At 40.7% G+C, this 15806-nt stretch overlaps 1 protein-coding gene across 1 annotated transcript in view; it reads left to right on the top strand.

The window, feature by feature from the left end:
- Positions 1-15806, top strand: part of LOC119659800 — a 35801-nt gene that overhangs the window by 1058 nt on the left and 18937 nt on the right. The window lies entirely within an intron of this gene.

Genomic DNA, 15806 nt, shown 5'->3' with positions numbered 1-15806 from the left:
ACCTTGGGAAACCTAAGCTGATAAAATAGCTTTACTGGCCATAAATTGAATGGATACAGTAAAATCTTTCTAAATCGAATTTTCATTTGCCGCAAAAAAGTAGAAAAGGCTCTTTTGTAGTGTTCTTTCCTTTTTATTAGGTTGTTGCAAATGAAATGGCCGTTTTGATACTAAAATTTCAAACGACTGAATTTTATTTATTTAATCAAAATAGGTGCCAGTCGATTCAAAACACTTCTCCCAGCGAAATTCAAGGGCATGTTTGCCAGTTCCGTAGAAGTCCAACTGTCGCGTGTTGGTAAATTCGTCGAAGGCAATTTTGACAGCCTCTTCGTTCCTAAATCATTTTTCCGCCAAAAAATGATCCAAATGCTTAAAAAAGCGGTAGTCGGTTGGCGAAAAATCCAGTGAATATGGTATATGAGCCAGAGTCTCATATTGCAATTCGTTCAACTTTTGAACCGTTGTTCTGGATACATGAGGTCGTGTATTGTCGTGAAGGAGTATCACACCATCTCTGTTGACCAATCTCGGCCGTCGAATACTCAATTTATGGTGCATTTCCTCGAGTTGGGAACAATAGTTCTGTGCATTTATCGTTTCTCAAGGTACCAAAAAAGAATAGTGGATAACTTCAGCCGTAGACCACCAAACAGTCACCATTACCTTCTTCGGATAGGAGGCTCGGTTTCGGCATATGCTTCGGTGGCTCATCAGCATCTAGCCATTGTTCTGATCGGCGACGATTGTCGCCAAGTTTTGCTCTGTAAGGGCATGCAGAACCCATTTGTCGAGCTTTTTCACCTTTCCAAGTTGTTGCAAGTGCTGGGAAACTATCCAATATTGTATGCCCAGTTTCTCTGCAATGTCGGATTCGACTAGCAAACGCAGCTCATCCTTGTCAATCGATGGTTCTGAATGTCCACGTGGCTCAATTTGAAGGTTTATGTCGCCTGACCAGAATTTTTCGAACCACCGCCGTGTGGTTCGTTCGCTTACCGTATCAGTTTGAACTCATACAGAAAAAGTATATGTTCTTGGGTCTTTTCTATCTTTTTTTCCTTTTTATTCACTGTTATCACAACGATGGTCAAAACTGAAAAGACTCCGTGATTAGAGTATTTTAGCTTCATTATCCGACAGCAACAGCGCCAACTGGTGGTGGTTTGATACATGTGCATTCATGTGCAAGAACCTAATACATACAGTAGATATCTTTTATAACGACTTCAAAGGGACTGGTGAAATTCGATTATTATAACCGTAGGTCGCTATCTACGCTATATTCAGATGAATACTCCAAAAATACTTTTTATTTATGGTACAACAATGGTGCAGCCCCATAACGATCGCGGATATCCTCATTTCGGATGTGATCAAACCGTGTCACGCCACTAGTCCAACGCAACATCTTCGTCTCCATTACCGCAAGACGCTGTTCATTGTCTTTTGGACACCCCCACTTTGGTCACCACATAGTAAAAGAGCAACACGGCTGTGTCAAGTGTAGGTCCATTGCCTCCAATCTGCTCGACTTTACAAACTTTGTCGCCAAATGTCTAAATTCACGGCAAGAAGTGCCTACCATTTACACTGATTTCGTTAAAGCCTTCGACACTAAATCAGAAGATACTTCTATCCAAACCTTTCGTCTCTAAGCGTCCACATACCATTTGTTTTATCGCTTGCCTCTTACCTTTCCAACCGATCCTACCGCGTCTCTTTTGACGGCTGCACTTCTCGCTCCTTCTCCCCTCTGGCGTCCCACAAGGATCTATTCTGGGCCTTTTGTTGTTTTTATTTTTTATCAACGACCTTTCCTCATCTTTGTTCTTGTTTACTCTATGCCGACGACCTTAAGCTGTTTTCTGCTATATCGTCGCCTCTGGACTGTGTTTCCCTTCCCTTCACCAAGATACTTTAGTTCGTTGGTGTTCGAAGGTTTAGCGCTAAACGTCAGAAAGTGTCACTCTATGTGCTACTCGCTTAAATCCTCACCCACTTCTTTCTCCTACTCTCTTAACGGACATTTTTTATCATCCTTAAATTCCATTCAAAACCTCGAAGTCACTTTCGACAATAAACTTTGCTTTGACACCCATTACCTTGAAGTCACCCATCGAGCAGCAAAACCGTCAGGCCAGCGCCATCTAACCCTCCTTAGCTCTCTTCAATTTCCTCGTGAGGAATACCCTCGAGTATTGCTCCGTGATTTGGTCATCTTCCCGTTACTGTGTCGTCACTTGTCCTGCTCTTGAAAATGTGCAACGTAAATTCACCCGTTCCCTCTTCTTTAAGAAAAGCTTCCCTCGTGTGGATTACACCTCCCGTTTCCGCTTTTAAATTTTCCTCGGGTCTGATGGACGACATCACCTGCTGTTTTGCGTCTTATAACACACGTAACGCAGACATTTTCAACGTGGCCTTCGCAGAGTTGGAAGTTTACTTCCATTCCTCGATTCCTAGGCTTTGCCGAAATTACAACGCACAACAACTTGGTCCTTCTAAGTAGTTTTAAGTGTAGGATCAGATTATTGCTTTCTCCTCCTCCTGAGGATAATAAGTAATTGGAATTCACTCTGTTTGTTGCCCGTTAAATAAATAAAATGCCTCCATTCTCCTATTCATTTATTTTCCGAGTTGTCATAATCTCGGCAGTTGCCGGATTTTACCTTGGCTTGGACAATCCTACCTACTTAAAAGATGAAAGAGCTCTGGTGGTGGTGGCCGGTGGTAGGTTAATGCGAGAATCCGTCGAGAATTCTCCGCAACATCGAAGACGGTATGCAGAATGGTGTACTTCTGCATGGTTTGAACCAGACTGTGTGAGTCCCAGGATATCAAGGGATGGCGTTAGGGACTTAGGTACAATACCTTTAGCTAACAATATTATGGGAACTACTCCCGGAATGCCAAATTTCTTTAATTTCCCAAATCAATAGCTTATAGTTCGCTTTCTTCTCCACGTATTTCTGTTCAATGTTGCTACTATGGGGCAGCATCAATAATATACACGGAGCAACCTATCTTGTCAACTAATAGCACATCAAGTTTGTTGTGTGCTATGTGGCGATCAGTTAGAACTTGCCATTCCCAATACATGCTGTAAGCAGAACTATCAAGTACTGCCTGCGGCTCAAATCGGCAAACCGAACATGTTTCCATGATCAGTCCTTGTACAGAAATTTTCAATAAATCATCTTTTTCTTGTTGGTTATTGTACCAGCACCATTTCAGTGCAGCCAGAAATGAGATGGTTCAACGCCTCTGACGCCGAACCACACATTCTACACTGGTCATTCTCCACCCGCTCTTCATTATGAGTTTTTTGCTGAATACTGAATGGCATACATAAGTCTTCTGTCTCAGCAAAAAGCTCCTCAGCGCACAGCCATCTGTTCGACAAATGGGTCCCAAAGACAATTCACATGTTTACTGTGCGTTGCTTGCGATTTCCATTCTTCCGCTTTTGGTCTGACTTCAACCTACTCAGAGGATTGAAAGATAGATCCTTCCACCCCCAAGCAGCCGCATGGAAGGGATTCGCCTGCTCTTTGCTGTAAAAATAAGCATGTAGCGAGTCGACTTGGCGTTGTGTGCCGCCACGTCAACTACGCCCCTGAGGGCGGAGTCAGCTCCTATGTCACATCCGCTCAACGGCAGAGTTTGGATGATGCTTTCGAAATTTGTTCATAGTAGTCCGCATCCGCCACTGGACGTTTTCCAGATCGGAAGGGATAATGAATACATTCAATGCGCTTATTTTATTCTTTTCCGAGAGCATTCTTCAGATCACCAACTCGAGTCTGGGCTTCTTGCACAATTGCTAGGTATTTATAGAAGTCTGTCTCGGTCCTAGCTTGGATGTGTCGGATGCACTATGCCAGGCATGCGGCTCGTGATGACCTTTCCGGATTGCTTGGATTCGACACTTGTCTAATCCAAATTCCATCACGATCCAGACAAGGACCCCTCCAGTTCTTCAAGCTGTTCATGGCTTGTCGAACCTCCTCTTCGGTCCCATTTGCAAAATTCATGCCAGGTAAAGTGACATGGCGGGTGCTTTCAGCGGTGATCCATTCAGCAGGCTGGCCGGGTAACCCTAGTATTCTTTCGCTGCCGTCACCCAAATCTGTTGTGACGGCATTGCGGTAAATTTTAGATTTGAGACGTCCGTTGATACGTCGATCACAAAGAATACCAGTTGCAGAACGCCACTGCTTTAATGCGTGAAGCATACAAATTCAGTTTTGGTCAAACGTTTTCTCTAGATTCAGAAATGCAATGTAAATGCGATACTTCTCACGGTGTGAGTAACCTCGCAGCAGACAAATCCGACTTGATTAACGGTTATTTCAATGATTTCGTGAATACCGTTATGAAGAATTCGTTCAAAAATTTTCATGATATGGGAAAGTAATCGGATCGGAAAGAGACACTTCCAGGTTGTGCAGAGTGCTTAATAAGGGTGAGTCGGCGAAGTTGGATTCTCTTAGAACACCGGATGGTACTTTCACGAACTCCAGGGTTGCGTCTATACAGATTCTCAGCCGATGTTCATTTATGCATCCGTAGTGTCGTGGGTTAAGGTGAAACAAAAGAGTTTTCGCTATAAACTAGCCACACTGCGGAACATTTGTGTGAATGCCCCGCTTACGGACGGAGATTTTTGGTGCTGATGTGCTCCAACTGCAGCGGATAGCTTCACATCCACTAACGGAAATCCTGTGATACATAAACGAATCAGGGATATTCCGTTAGACGGGGGAATCGAGTACAAGGGGCCACTAAGGTCTGAGTGCTCAGAGGCTTTGCTTCTCCTCCACCTTAAACACAGACACAACCGGATCGGACGGTAATTTGAACATTCTGCTGGACTACCTTTCTTTTTCCATATTGGAAGAGTGGTACTCCTTGGGACCAGCATACTATGTTAATAGCATGGCGGAGTTCAGACGATTTTAGTTTCATTTTGACAAAAAAAAAATCCGTCATTTTAGTTTGTTTTTTTTGGTTGCCTATTTTCTAAAAAGTGTCTTTCAATTACTTTTTCCAAATATACTAAAGCAACATTTGTTTTATCTTCTTTTTAACCTTCATTAAATTCATTATCCTTCCAAACCTTCATTAAAAAAAATGTTGAATCGCTGAAATTGCATCCTTTAAAGTAGGTGGCTGGAAATCGATAGTTTCATCCACTTCCATTTCGCCGTTATTTATGTCTGAATTCAAATTTGGATTTTTATCTTGCGGCTGCGGCGAAGTATGTTTGGGGTCGTGTCAATGATAACGCTCTTCAGATGGGTGTGAAGATCATTTGTTGATGCTTCATCTCCAGGACATCTGTTAGCTGTGGTTATTGCGGCATTCATTTCCCCCTTATAAGTGTTAAGGAAGGCTGTGTTGTAAATAGCTTCAGTATTCGCTCTCACCTGATTGTCAGAGGGAATTGTAGGTATAATTAATTTTTAATTATTATTTTTAGAGCAATATTTGATGGAACTTATTCATTTCATTATACCTAGGTTGTCTTCACAAAGTTCGCGAATGCTGCTTCCAGAGCCGTGGCGAAACAGCCTCCGATGAGTTGGTTCTGCTCTTGACGAAACCGTTAGCCGGACGTCTTTATACTTGTTAAATAATGCTCTATTTCCACACTGAAACTAGTTAATAACGCAAATGGCCTATTATCGATACAATATCATCCGGAACGGAATAGTTGTGTAAAAGGCACTTGCAAAATAGTTTACAATTCAATTGTCAACTACGCGCAAATTCCAAAAGTTCTTTATACAAGAAAACGCACCGGTTGTTCTCCAAATTTCGTAGGTCTTTTGCTCCTGTCGTTGTAGTGCTAAGTAATGCAATTTTCGTTTTCCTGCTAGATTTTTCACAATTATCATTAAGGATTTCCTCTTTCTTCAATAATAATCAATATCTTTCAGGATCATTCCTCTTATTTATTGAAAACAAATAATTCATTCATCATTCTACGTAGAATTAAGGTTTTTTTCACCGAATATAGTCATGTGGGGTATCAAATGAACCAAGGGAGTGAGGGTACAAAGGGGTTACTTTAATAGAGGGACCATTCTCAGAAACTACCCACCAGATAAATCTGAAAAAAGTTATGATGATACCCCTAACTGGTTTTCTTTGTGATCGACCTATGTGCGAACGTCTCAAATTTAAAAGTGTCCTCCGCCCTGTTGGCCTCTATGGTTCTGAGTGTTGGTCAACTATAAACGACAATGCACGGCATCTTGCTGTAATGGAGACAAAGGTGTTCCGTTGGACTATTGGTGTGACACGATTTGATCGCATCTAAAAGGAGGATACTCGCAATCGATATGGTATTACACCCATCGTGGAAAAAATGCGAGAGAGACTTTTTCGATGGTATGGTCACGTAATTCGCTCTAACGAAAATTCACTCTACAAGACTGGTCCGTGGCTTGAGACGTTAGATGGTGCTCTGAAAGCCCCGTGATTGCATCCAGATCAGGCGGATAAAACAAAATGACGAAACCGATCACGGAAGGCGACCTCGCTTGTAAACGGGACAAAGGCTGAAGAAAAAGAAGCAGAATATATTTTTAATATAGGATTTAATATGATGGATCATATTGGAAAATTTAGTGGAAATCCTACCATTGTTAAGAAAGTTACACTAGGTCAAAATTGTCTCTTTTGATTCAAGAAAAATAAAATGTTAGTACCGCATCGAATTGAATATAAACGAATATCCATTACAGGTCATGTATAAATGAAACCATCGTGTACCCGAATATTATTACATAAAAGATCAGCAAAACTTTTGCCTCTATGGTCGTTGTAGGGCTTTCTCTCCGTTGTTTTAATTCTCTACGGTTGGACTTTCCCCGAAGCCTCCCGTTTTCTTCATCTTGTGTTAACTGTAGACTTTCCTTCCTACAATACACTGGAGTTACTATTTCATCATCGTTACGGATTTTATCTTTAGTCGATGCCGGCGATCTTACAATTTATCTTACATTTCCCTTCATCGGAACATTGCATTCAAGAATGAATACAGATTGCGAACGATCTTACATTTTTTATGTCAATTCATAAGATTTACATGCATGTATTTAATTTTTTACCATTCCGGTTTTAACATAAGATATTTATAATCTACTTTTTGCCTTCAAAGCGATCAGTTTTCAAATGGGAAGCAAGAATTAAAAAAACAACCATTTTTGGGGGCATTTTTAGAGTAATAAACAAAAAAAAAGCACTTAAAACCAGGCAAACATTCCGCACATTCATAGAATTATTCTTAGCTATGACATGCTACATGGAATCATTTGATATTTCGGATGCTTATAATGAATATACATACTCAGCTGATAATAAATCAATTAACGCTGTAATGTTTCTAAATTGAATTTGAAGTGTTACTGCATTTAATAAGTTATCTACTAAGGGGTCACTTGCTATCTAAAAGTGGATTTTACCACTTTTGAATAAAAGTTAATTTTTTTCTCAAAGGCAATGAAGTTTCTTATTGTTGAGAAAGAATCGTTGAAACTTGAAGTTGTAAGAAGTGTAAGGTGATATCGCGGTTTAGATTGTATTTCAAACAATGCATATTCATCAGCCTACAACTAGTTACACCTTTTACACTCGTTAGCATAAACTTGAATATTATGCATTATGGCAGAACATCTATTATAAATATTCACATATTTGTCTCGTTGGCGTATGTGGGTTGGTGGTTTCCAATAGAGTAAGCTTTGTTGAGCGACTCGTTCACCCGAATATGCTGAATGAACGTATGCATTTACTAAATCGATCTGGATATTACATAGACATATATGTATACCATCTATAAATTGAAAATTACGAGTCAATTTAATAACTATAGTGAATATGTTGAAACCAAATCATAGTTGATGCTCCGTCACTAACATTGTGAGGTGGGCGAAGAAGTGATGAGGTGCTAGCTGGATATTACTGGTTGCACACTCCCAGTATATACACTATGCAATATACAATATCTGACAGTGAAATGTTCGACCTCCAATTGTTTATGATTCTATTTCTTTAACCATATTTAGATTCTACTTAAAGGATAAGACCTCTATATTTAACATGGAAGGAGGCAGCAAAATAAAATTTATTTAAAATTTAATTTATATTTTCGTTTTTCGAGGTAAAAATAGACATGGATGAGGCGTCAATTTCGCGATCTCAGCTTTCTGCCCCAGGCTTGAATCCCAGTCAAGATCGTGTATGTTTTTCATTGCCTGAAGATGATAGGAATAGCATGATGGGCCTACTAAGCCTCTATTGGAACTAGGGTCCCTACCTTAAAAAATAGAGAAGTAGGAAGCATTGAAAAATACACTCAAAGTTTTCTCTGCTTGTCATAAAAGTGATTAAAAGGGATAGAAATTTGTGGGCTAGCGACCTGCAAATTTTGAAACCTTGCTGTTACTGCGACGTCGACAACGCGTCGGATAGGACCTGACTTCATGGCTACGACCTTTTGGTTTGGTTTCTGGAATGTGCGCACGCTGCTCGACAACGGTAGTGAGAGTCCTTAGAATGCTCGCTTTCTCTAATTCGGGCGGGAACGATATAAGCTGGACATTTTGGGCCTAAGCGAAGCAAGATCGTGGGACTCTAAAGAGTACACCTCTTCCTCTTGCCTTACTAATGCCAATGTGCTTTTGTATTCTGTCGAGCGGTAGCAGACGCGAATCCGGGTTATTTCTGACGGCTACCGCAAGGCGTGCTCCTTAGACCTGGGAGGTTCAGGTTTTGGAGCATCACAAGTGTATTTCCGATATAATGGAGAAGGATGCTTTCTATGAGCAATTACGCGCAGTTCAGGGGAGGCTTCCTAAAAGAGATATTGTGATCGTGATGGGTGATCTGAGTGTCAAGCTGGGGTCTGATAGCACATTGCAACGGTAATGGTGGGAGGTTTTTGGGTTTCTGCGAATTCCACCGTCTCGTCATTGGCAGCATAGAACTTGCCATAAGGTCGGTTCGATTTCAATTGACCGACACCACACGAGCAATTAGATCGATCTCTTTGCGATCAGCAGTATATTTAAAAGTTGTCTCCTGGATGTGAATAACAAGAGAGGTGTTGGCTTCAGCCTCGAAAGGATTACCATCTGATGGTCGTTTACGTTCGCCACTTCTCGCGGGCTGGAGGCTGCGAGCCCCCACGTTCAACATCGACGGTTGTATGATTCAGCTGTCCTTCGACAGTGGGGGAATTATCTTGCTGATCGGAAGACAGATACACTGAGCCACCCGCCTGAAAAATAAACGGCGGATCCGCAATTTCTGCCAAATTGTTGTTGACAGTCCATTAAACTACTGCCACCATACTGTCTCTTTCTTGAAATTTTTGTTTCTTTCTTTAAACCATAGAAATGATAACTGAAATCTACGGATCCGTCGGGATCGATTTCTTTGTTACCAATAAAAATTGCACGATACTATTTTTTCTGCTTGAATGGCTTCAATGAAATTTACAGCGCTGAAGATGCTTTACCCATGCGGTAATGTTTCGGGCACATTTAATCTTAGTATCGGTTCCTGCCTTGGCCGCAATTTATCGTAAGGCTAGCGTACGTAGATGCTAATCGAATAATTCCCCGTTCGGACCGAGGACTTAAAACTCTTAGCTGTCCTTTTGACCTTTTCTTGCTGTAATTTCCAGGGACCAGAATAAAGTTGTGGACCGCACATCTTCTACGGAACACAATCAGAGCAATCGCGTTATGGGCTTTTCTTCGTCATATGATGTTTTTAATGTTCAATTCCCTGGAAGCTAGCTGCGTCATTCTACCAATTACCATGAATTTCAATTTTTCACTTTTTCAGAACGCTTTCAAATAAAAAACGCGATTTTTGAGGAAAATATCGGTTAATTTATTATTGCAAAATGAAAAAAATATTAACAAATTTGAAAAAAAAATATTCCAGCGATTCACGGTTCTTACCTTCCCACAAAATTTGGTTTCAATCAGTACAATCGTTTCTGAGAAAAGTGCGTGTGGCAAACAGACAGTAAACCGATTTTAATAAGGTGTGTGTGTGTTTTACACAAAACCATATCATTATATCAAAAGGTTGCAATTATTTGAAATACATATACAGCTTCTGTATTCGTCTTAGTATTTTACGATTTCTTGAAAAATGGGGGGTGTGTTATCATTTTAACTCTTCTTTTTCTTCAGCCTTTGTCCCGTTTACAAGCGGGGTCGGCTCGTCGTGATCCGTTTCGCCATTTAGCTCTATCGAATGCCTGATCTGGATGCGATCTCGAGGCCTGCCTTTTGGTCGTTTACCGTCGACTTCGATTTTCAGATCAATGTTGGCAAGTGAATTCTCGTCACCACGAATTACATGACCATGCCTCTCTCAGGTTCTGTGAGGAGGAGGACGAAACCTCTATGCACGTCCTGGGACAGTGTCCAGCACTTGTGCAAAGTAGGTCGATACATCTGGGAGAACACTTAATACCAGATGCAAAGCTGAAACTTCTGGAAGTGGGGAACATACTAAAGTTCCTAACGGCTACTGGCCTGCTTGAGATACTATGATCAACAGGTACACTATAACCAGTAAAAGGGGCACAATAGTTCTTCAAGGACGCGGTGCGACTTTCCCTTAACAAAATAATAATAATGCCTCTCTTGCAATTTTTCCACGATTGCTGCAATCCCATAACGATTGCGGATATCCACATTTCGGATGTGATCAAACCGTGTCACGCCACTAGTCCAACGCAACATCTTCGTTTCCATTACCGCAAGACGCCGTTCATTGTCTTTTATAGTCGGCCAACACTCAGAACCATAGAGAGCGACAGGACGGACAACATTGCGGTAGATTTTAGATTTGAGACTTTCGTTGATACGTCGATCACAAAGGACACCAGTTGTGGAACGCCACTTCATCCAGGTTGCGTTAATGCGTGAAGCAAATTCATAACGCAGTTCTCCATTGGCTGATAACGTTGACCCGAGGTATTTGAATCGCTCAGTTCTGGGGAAATCACTGCTGCTGACAGTGATTGTGCCTGTTTCATGGGGATCGGTCGTCGAGATTCACTTTTGTTTAGATTCAATCTGAGACCGTGTTGCATGAGGCGATCACTCCATTTTTGGACAAGTTGCTCGATATCATTTTTGTTATCAGATGCTAGGAAAACATCATCTGCATAGAGCAGTGTGTAGGGCGCTGGACGTTGGATATCCCGTGTGACGTCCTTCATAACAAGAGCAAAGAGGAGTGGTGAGAGGGCGCTTCCTTGATGAATACCAACAGAGACACGAAGCGGTTTTGATACACCCGAAATACTTCGACCTTTACTTTACGGATCGTGGTAGAGCAATTGAACCCAGCACACGAGTTCTTCTGGCACTAAGGGTTGTCGTAAAGCATACCAGATGAGTTCGTGTGGCACACGGTCAAACGCTTTCTCTAGATCGCGAAATGCAATGTAGAGAGGGCGATGTTTCTTACGGTGTTCTCCCATGAGTAACCGCGCAGCGTGTATTGCGTCAGTAGTTCCGCAGTTTTTGACAAATCCGGCTTGATTAACGGTTATTTCCACGATTTCGCGAATACGATTGTCAACAATGGGTTCAAAAATCTTCATGGTATGGTAAAGTAACCGGATCGGACGATAATTTGAACATTCTTCTGGACTACCTTTCTTTTTCCATATTGGAAGAGTGGTACTTTCTTGCCAATCAGATGGTGTTCTAATTTCCAGAATAACCCGATTAAAGAATTCTCTGAGCCACAGTGTTGGATCCCCGCTCTTCGCTTTCCAGAGCTCAGATGCGATGTCGTCAGGTCCTGTGACTTTCCTCGATTTCATTGGTTTTATTGTCTCCTCGACTTCAGTTGCGCTGACAGGTGTAACTGGCCCAAATGTCGGCGATGATTGTGGAAGTAGAGGATGAGTAAATACTTCAGTTGAAATCTGTTCGAAGTATCCTCGCCATCTATTCGTTGCGGCTCGACGGTTGGTAAGCAAAGTACCGTTCTTGTCATTAACGCAACTGAAGTGTTCGATGTCCTGTCTGCGTTCGTTTCGATTTTTGGCAAGTCGATACAGATCTCTCTCACCATCCCGAATGTCCAGTTTATCGTGAAGATTTTTGTAATTGGCCGCTCGGGTGACAGCGACTACTTTCTTTGTTTCCCGGTTGGCGTTCTTATAAATTTGCCAATTGGTCCGTGTTTTGTCGACGTGAAATTTGTGGTAGAGGCGTTTCTTTTCACGGCCTTCATTTCAACATCATCATTCCAAAGCCAAGTATCTCGGTTGATGTACCGCTTACCCAGCTTGGCGACCGCCGAGGGTTACAGAGGCAACTTTGTGGGTCGTGTCTTTCATTTGGTTTCACAATTTTTCCACATTCGTAATGGTCGGTAATCGTATGAGTGAGATCGTTTCTTCTTTCTTCTCACCAAATCGCCACCATTTAATGCGTCGCCGGGCAGTGGGTTCCTCACGCTGTTTTATCGGTGGCTTAATTCGCAGGACGGCAATCAATGGCCGATGTTGAGGTGCTATGGTCTCATAGGAAACGGCTTTGCAATCAGTGACAATGGTAAAATGTCGGCGTCTTATGAGAATATAGTCGATTTGCGTTTTGCTGCTCCCACTATAAAATGTAGGAAGATAGACAATCGTTTGATGAACCATGTATTCATAAGTACAAGGTCATGGGTGTCCGCAAAATCGATTATACGCTCGCCACCCTCATTGCGCGCTCCGAACCCCTTTCCCCCATGGCACCTGTTACCGTCTGCCTTTTCACCCACATTACCATTAAGGTCGCCGGCAATGATGATATAGTCGTCAGTAGGCACGTGACAAGACTTTTCGTCGAGAAGTTGCCAGAAGGCATCTCTCATGGCGGAGTTCGGAGTTAGGGTGTGTTATGATTTTAACTTGCACTATTAAGGGATTTTATTTTAGTAGCTTAAAAGTTTGGAGTTAGTTCTTGGCTAGTGCCCAACTAGGAATCTTTGCGTCTTTACGCCGTACTGTAGTTAGGATAGTAACTCAGTTTACGCTGGCTCGAAAAGGAGTTGCGATTGTTACTTCCTCATAAAATATGCTATATATGCTATGCTTCAATGAAAAACTATTGAAGTCCATATTTATCCACATTATTTTTCCCCACTGAAGATGCTGTTCGATGCCCTCAAAATCATTCTTTGATAAGTTTTTTTTCCAGTATTCCATATTTCCAAATCTTAGTTTTAACCACCCTAAGCATTCTCAGTTTTTCCCATTGAAAGAATTATCATGTAATTACTGCCAAAAATCTATTTATATATTCAGTAATAATTTGATTAGGTCAACATTTTTTAGCATTACTCATTTGGTAAATTTGCCAGCTAAGATCCCACGATTTTGTGGAAGCCTTTAAAATAAAACGAGTAACAACTCGTTCCATGGTGAATCCTGCATTTCGTGCATAATTTAATATCTTTATGCATTTAAAAACGATGTTACGTTGCCGGTAACTTGCCGGTAAATCTTTCTCAAAAAAAAGCTAGCATTAATAAGTTAACTAATTTGCTATAATTGCAAATCTCGAAACAGGTTCCCCTAATTATAATTTATTTGAATTAATCGAGCGACTGCTTGCGAGCTAGTTTGCATAATATGGAAAGGTTCCAAGAAAATGTTTTGAATTCCATTCTTATCACCCAATTTCAATTTTTAGATTGACTACAATCGTGACTCATACATTTTTAATAGCCGATAAAACCACAATGTCGATTTCGTGGTGCTGAACTTTGTAGTATTGTTATTGGTTATTGGGTAATAGTAATAGCGTCATAAACGTATCACAGTAAGCTCAGATTTATCCTAGAATTTTGCATGAAATGATCAATCATATTGGATATGTAGCCATTCATCAATTAAGTATGTGGGACTACTGCCATTCCGACTAAATTTATCTAATTACAAACATTTAATCTTTTCGACAGTCAAATCATTGTATACACGGAAATTATAAAGTAGGGGAAAGCAGAGTTACCTGAACACTTAATAATTTTTTAAAATGGATATGCTTTTGTAATTCAATCCAGATGATGGCTTTGCCTATTCCTCCAAAAATGTTGTCGCGATTTGGAAGCTTTGCGCCAATATCAAGGCTTGCTTGCTGTTTGTCTCAGTATCTTTTTGTGAACCCTTCTTCGTTTTGATATAACTACTAATTGGGTGTAGTAGATGTGCTTTATACCTTTGCTTTACCTTACACGACACAGCAGACGATCAGTCTAGTAGAATTTTATTCTACACTTAATCCGTGCAAACCAGAAGTACCGTACTGGGTTTATTTTTGGATATGATTTGGGCCTTAATTTTAATCAAAAATGTTTATGCATACCAGCATGCTGGGGCTATTGAAGCTGTGAAATTTATTGGGTAATATTGATCGTTTATTGATTCCGTTCTGTTTAATATTTAGGACGTCTCATGTTTCTAAGTGTAATAATATGAACAATAGGTGCATTGTGGTAATTTTTTCAATGAGGAACGCTTGTGTGGTGTTTTCTGAGAAATTCAGATATTGTATTTTCTTATTTTGAGATGTAGCAATATATGTGTAAATTAGCAAAACTTAAAGTTCTGAGATGTTTTTTTGGAGAAATTTCATTTATACAGTGACAGTAACAAATGTTGCGAAAATACGGATTTCGGAAACATTTTGTTGATTGATTCGTAATAATTTTATACTGTACACATGTACACTTACATATACAGGGTCCCTTAATAAGTTCTAAATTTTTTTTAATCAACACTTTCTCTGCTGAGATAGTCTGCATAAATCGAAGGGCGCAAAACTTAAAGAATCATTGCGAATCTATATCACAAAAATTCGTCAATTTAAGTGACTAAGGTGGTTTTCTGAATGATGAAATTGTGGAATTTTGGAACAATTTATGTGTAATGGAAATGTGGTTTTGTCATGAAGGAAATCAAAATTAATCATTACCGTCGATATGCATAGGAGAATAAGACGTTAAGTCATAACATTCGTAAGGAAATTGAGGAGATACTGCGTAATGGTGTAACAGATTTCAATAGAAGTTGGAATCCCTGCAAATTGCTAGTTTCAGAGGGCGAGCAAAAAAAACCCTGGCTAACAGAGAGACATCAAAAATTGCGATTGGCGTTCGTAAAAGGATGTAAAACCTGGACTACGGATTACTTGGAGAATGTTATATAGTCAGATGAGATTAAGATAAAACGTTTTGTATCGGATGGCCTGCGCGAATGGTTATACAGGAATCGTTGCGGGAGAGCCACAGAAGTTTGCATGAGACACAATTATGGTGTGGAACTGTATAACAAGAAAGGAGCTGATCAAGGAGGATAAAACTTAAAAAAAATATTCAAAGTCTGCTTCCTTGTTTAGCTAAAATGATTGCATATGCAATGAAATATGAAAAACAATTGAATCTCATTAACGTTCACGCCCCTACAGAGGAGACTGCAGAATCGAAGAAGGAAATCTTCTACGAGGCAGTACGAACCCGCGAAGCCTGTCCCAGATATGATATTAAAATCATACTTCGGGATTTTAACAGACAAGTAGGGAAGAAGCCCGTAGTCACCTCTCAGCCTTGATGAATGTCAGAACATATAGGGGGGCCAATATAGACTCGGATCACTATCTCGTTGGCATGGTGCTCCGGGCTCGAACAACAACACTGCCCAGAATCCTCTCTGATAATCAAGTGAGAGTTAACACTGAAGCCATCCACAACACAGTCCCCCG

The sequence above is a fragment of the Hermetia illucens genome, chromosome 6, assembly GCF_905115235.1.
Source record: "Hermetia illucens chromosome 6, iHerIll2.2.curated.20191125, whole genome shotgun sequence".
Classification (NCBI taxonomy): Eukaryota; Metazoa; Arthropoda; class Insecta; order Diptera; family Stratiomyidae; genus Hermetia; species Hermetia illucens.
This window is presented reverse-complemented; position numbering and strand designations above follow the sequence as displayed.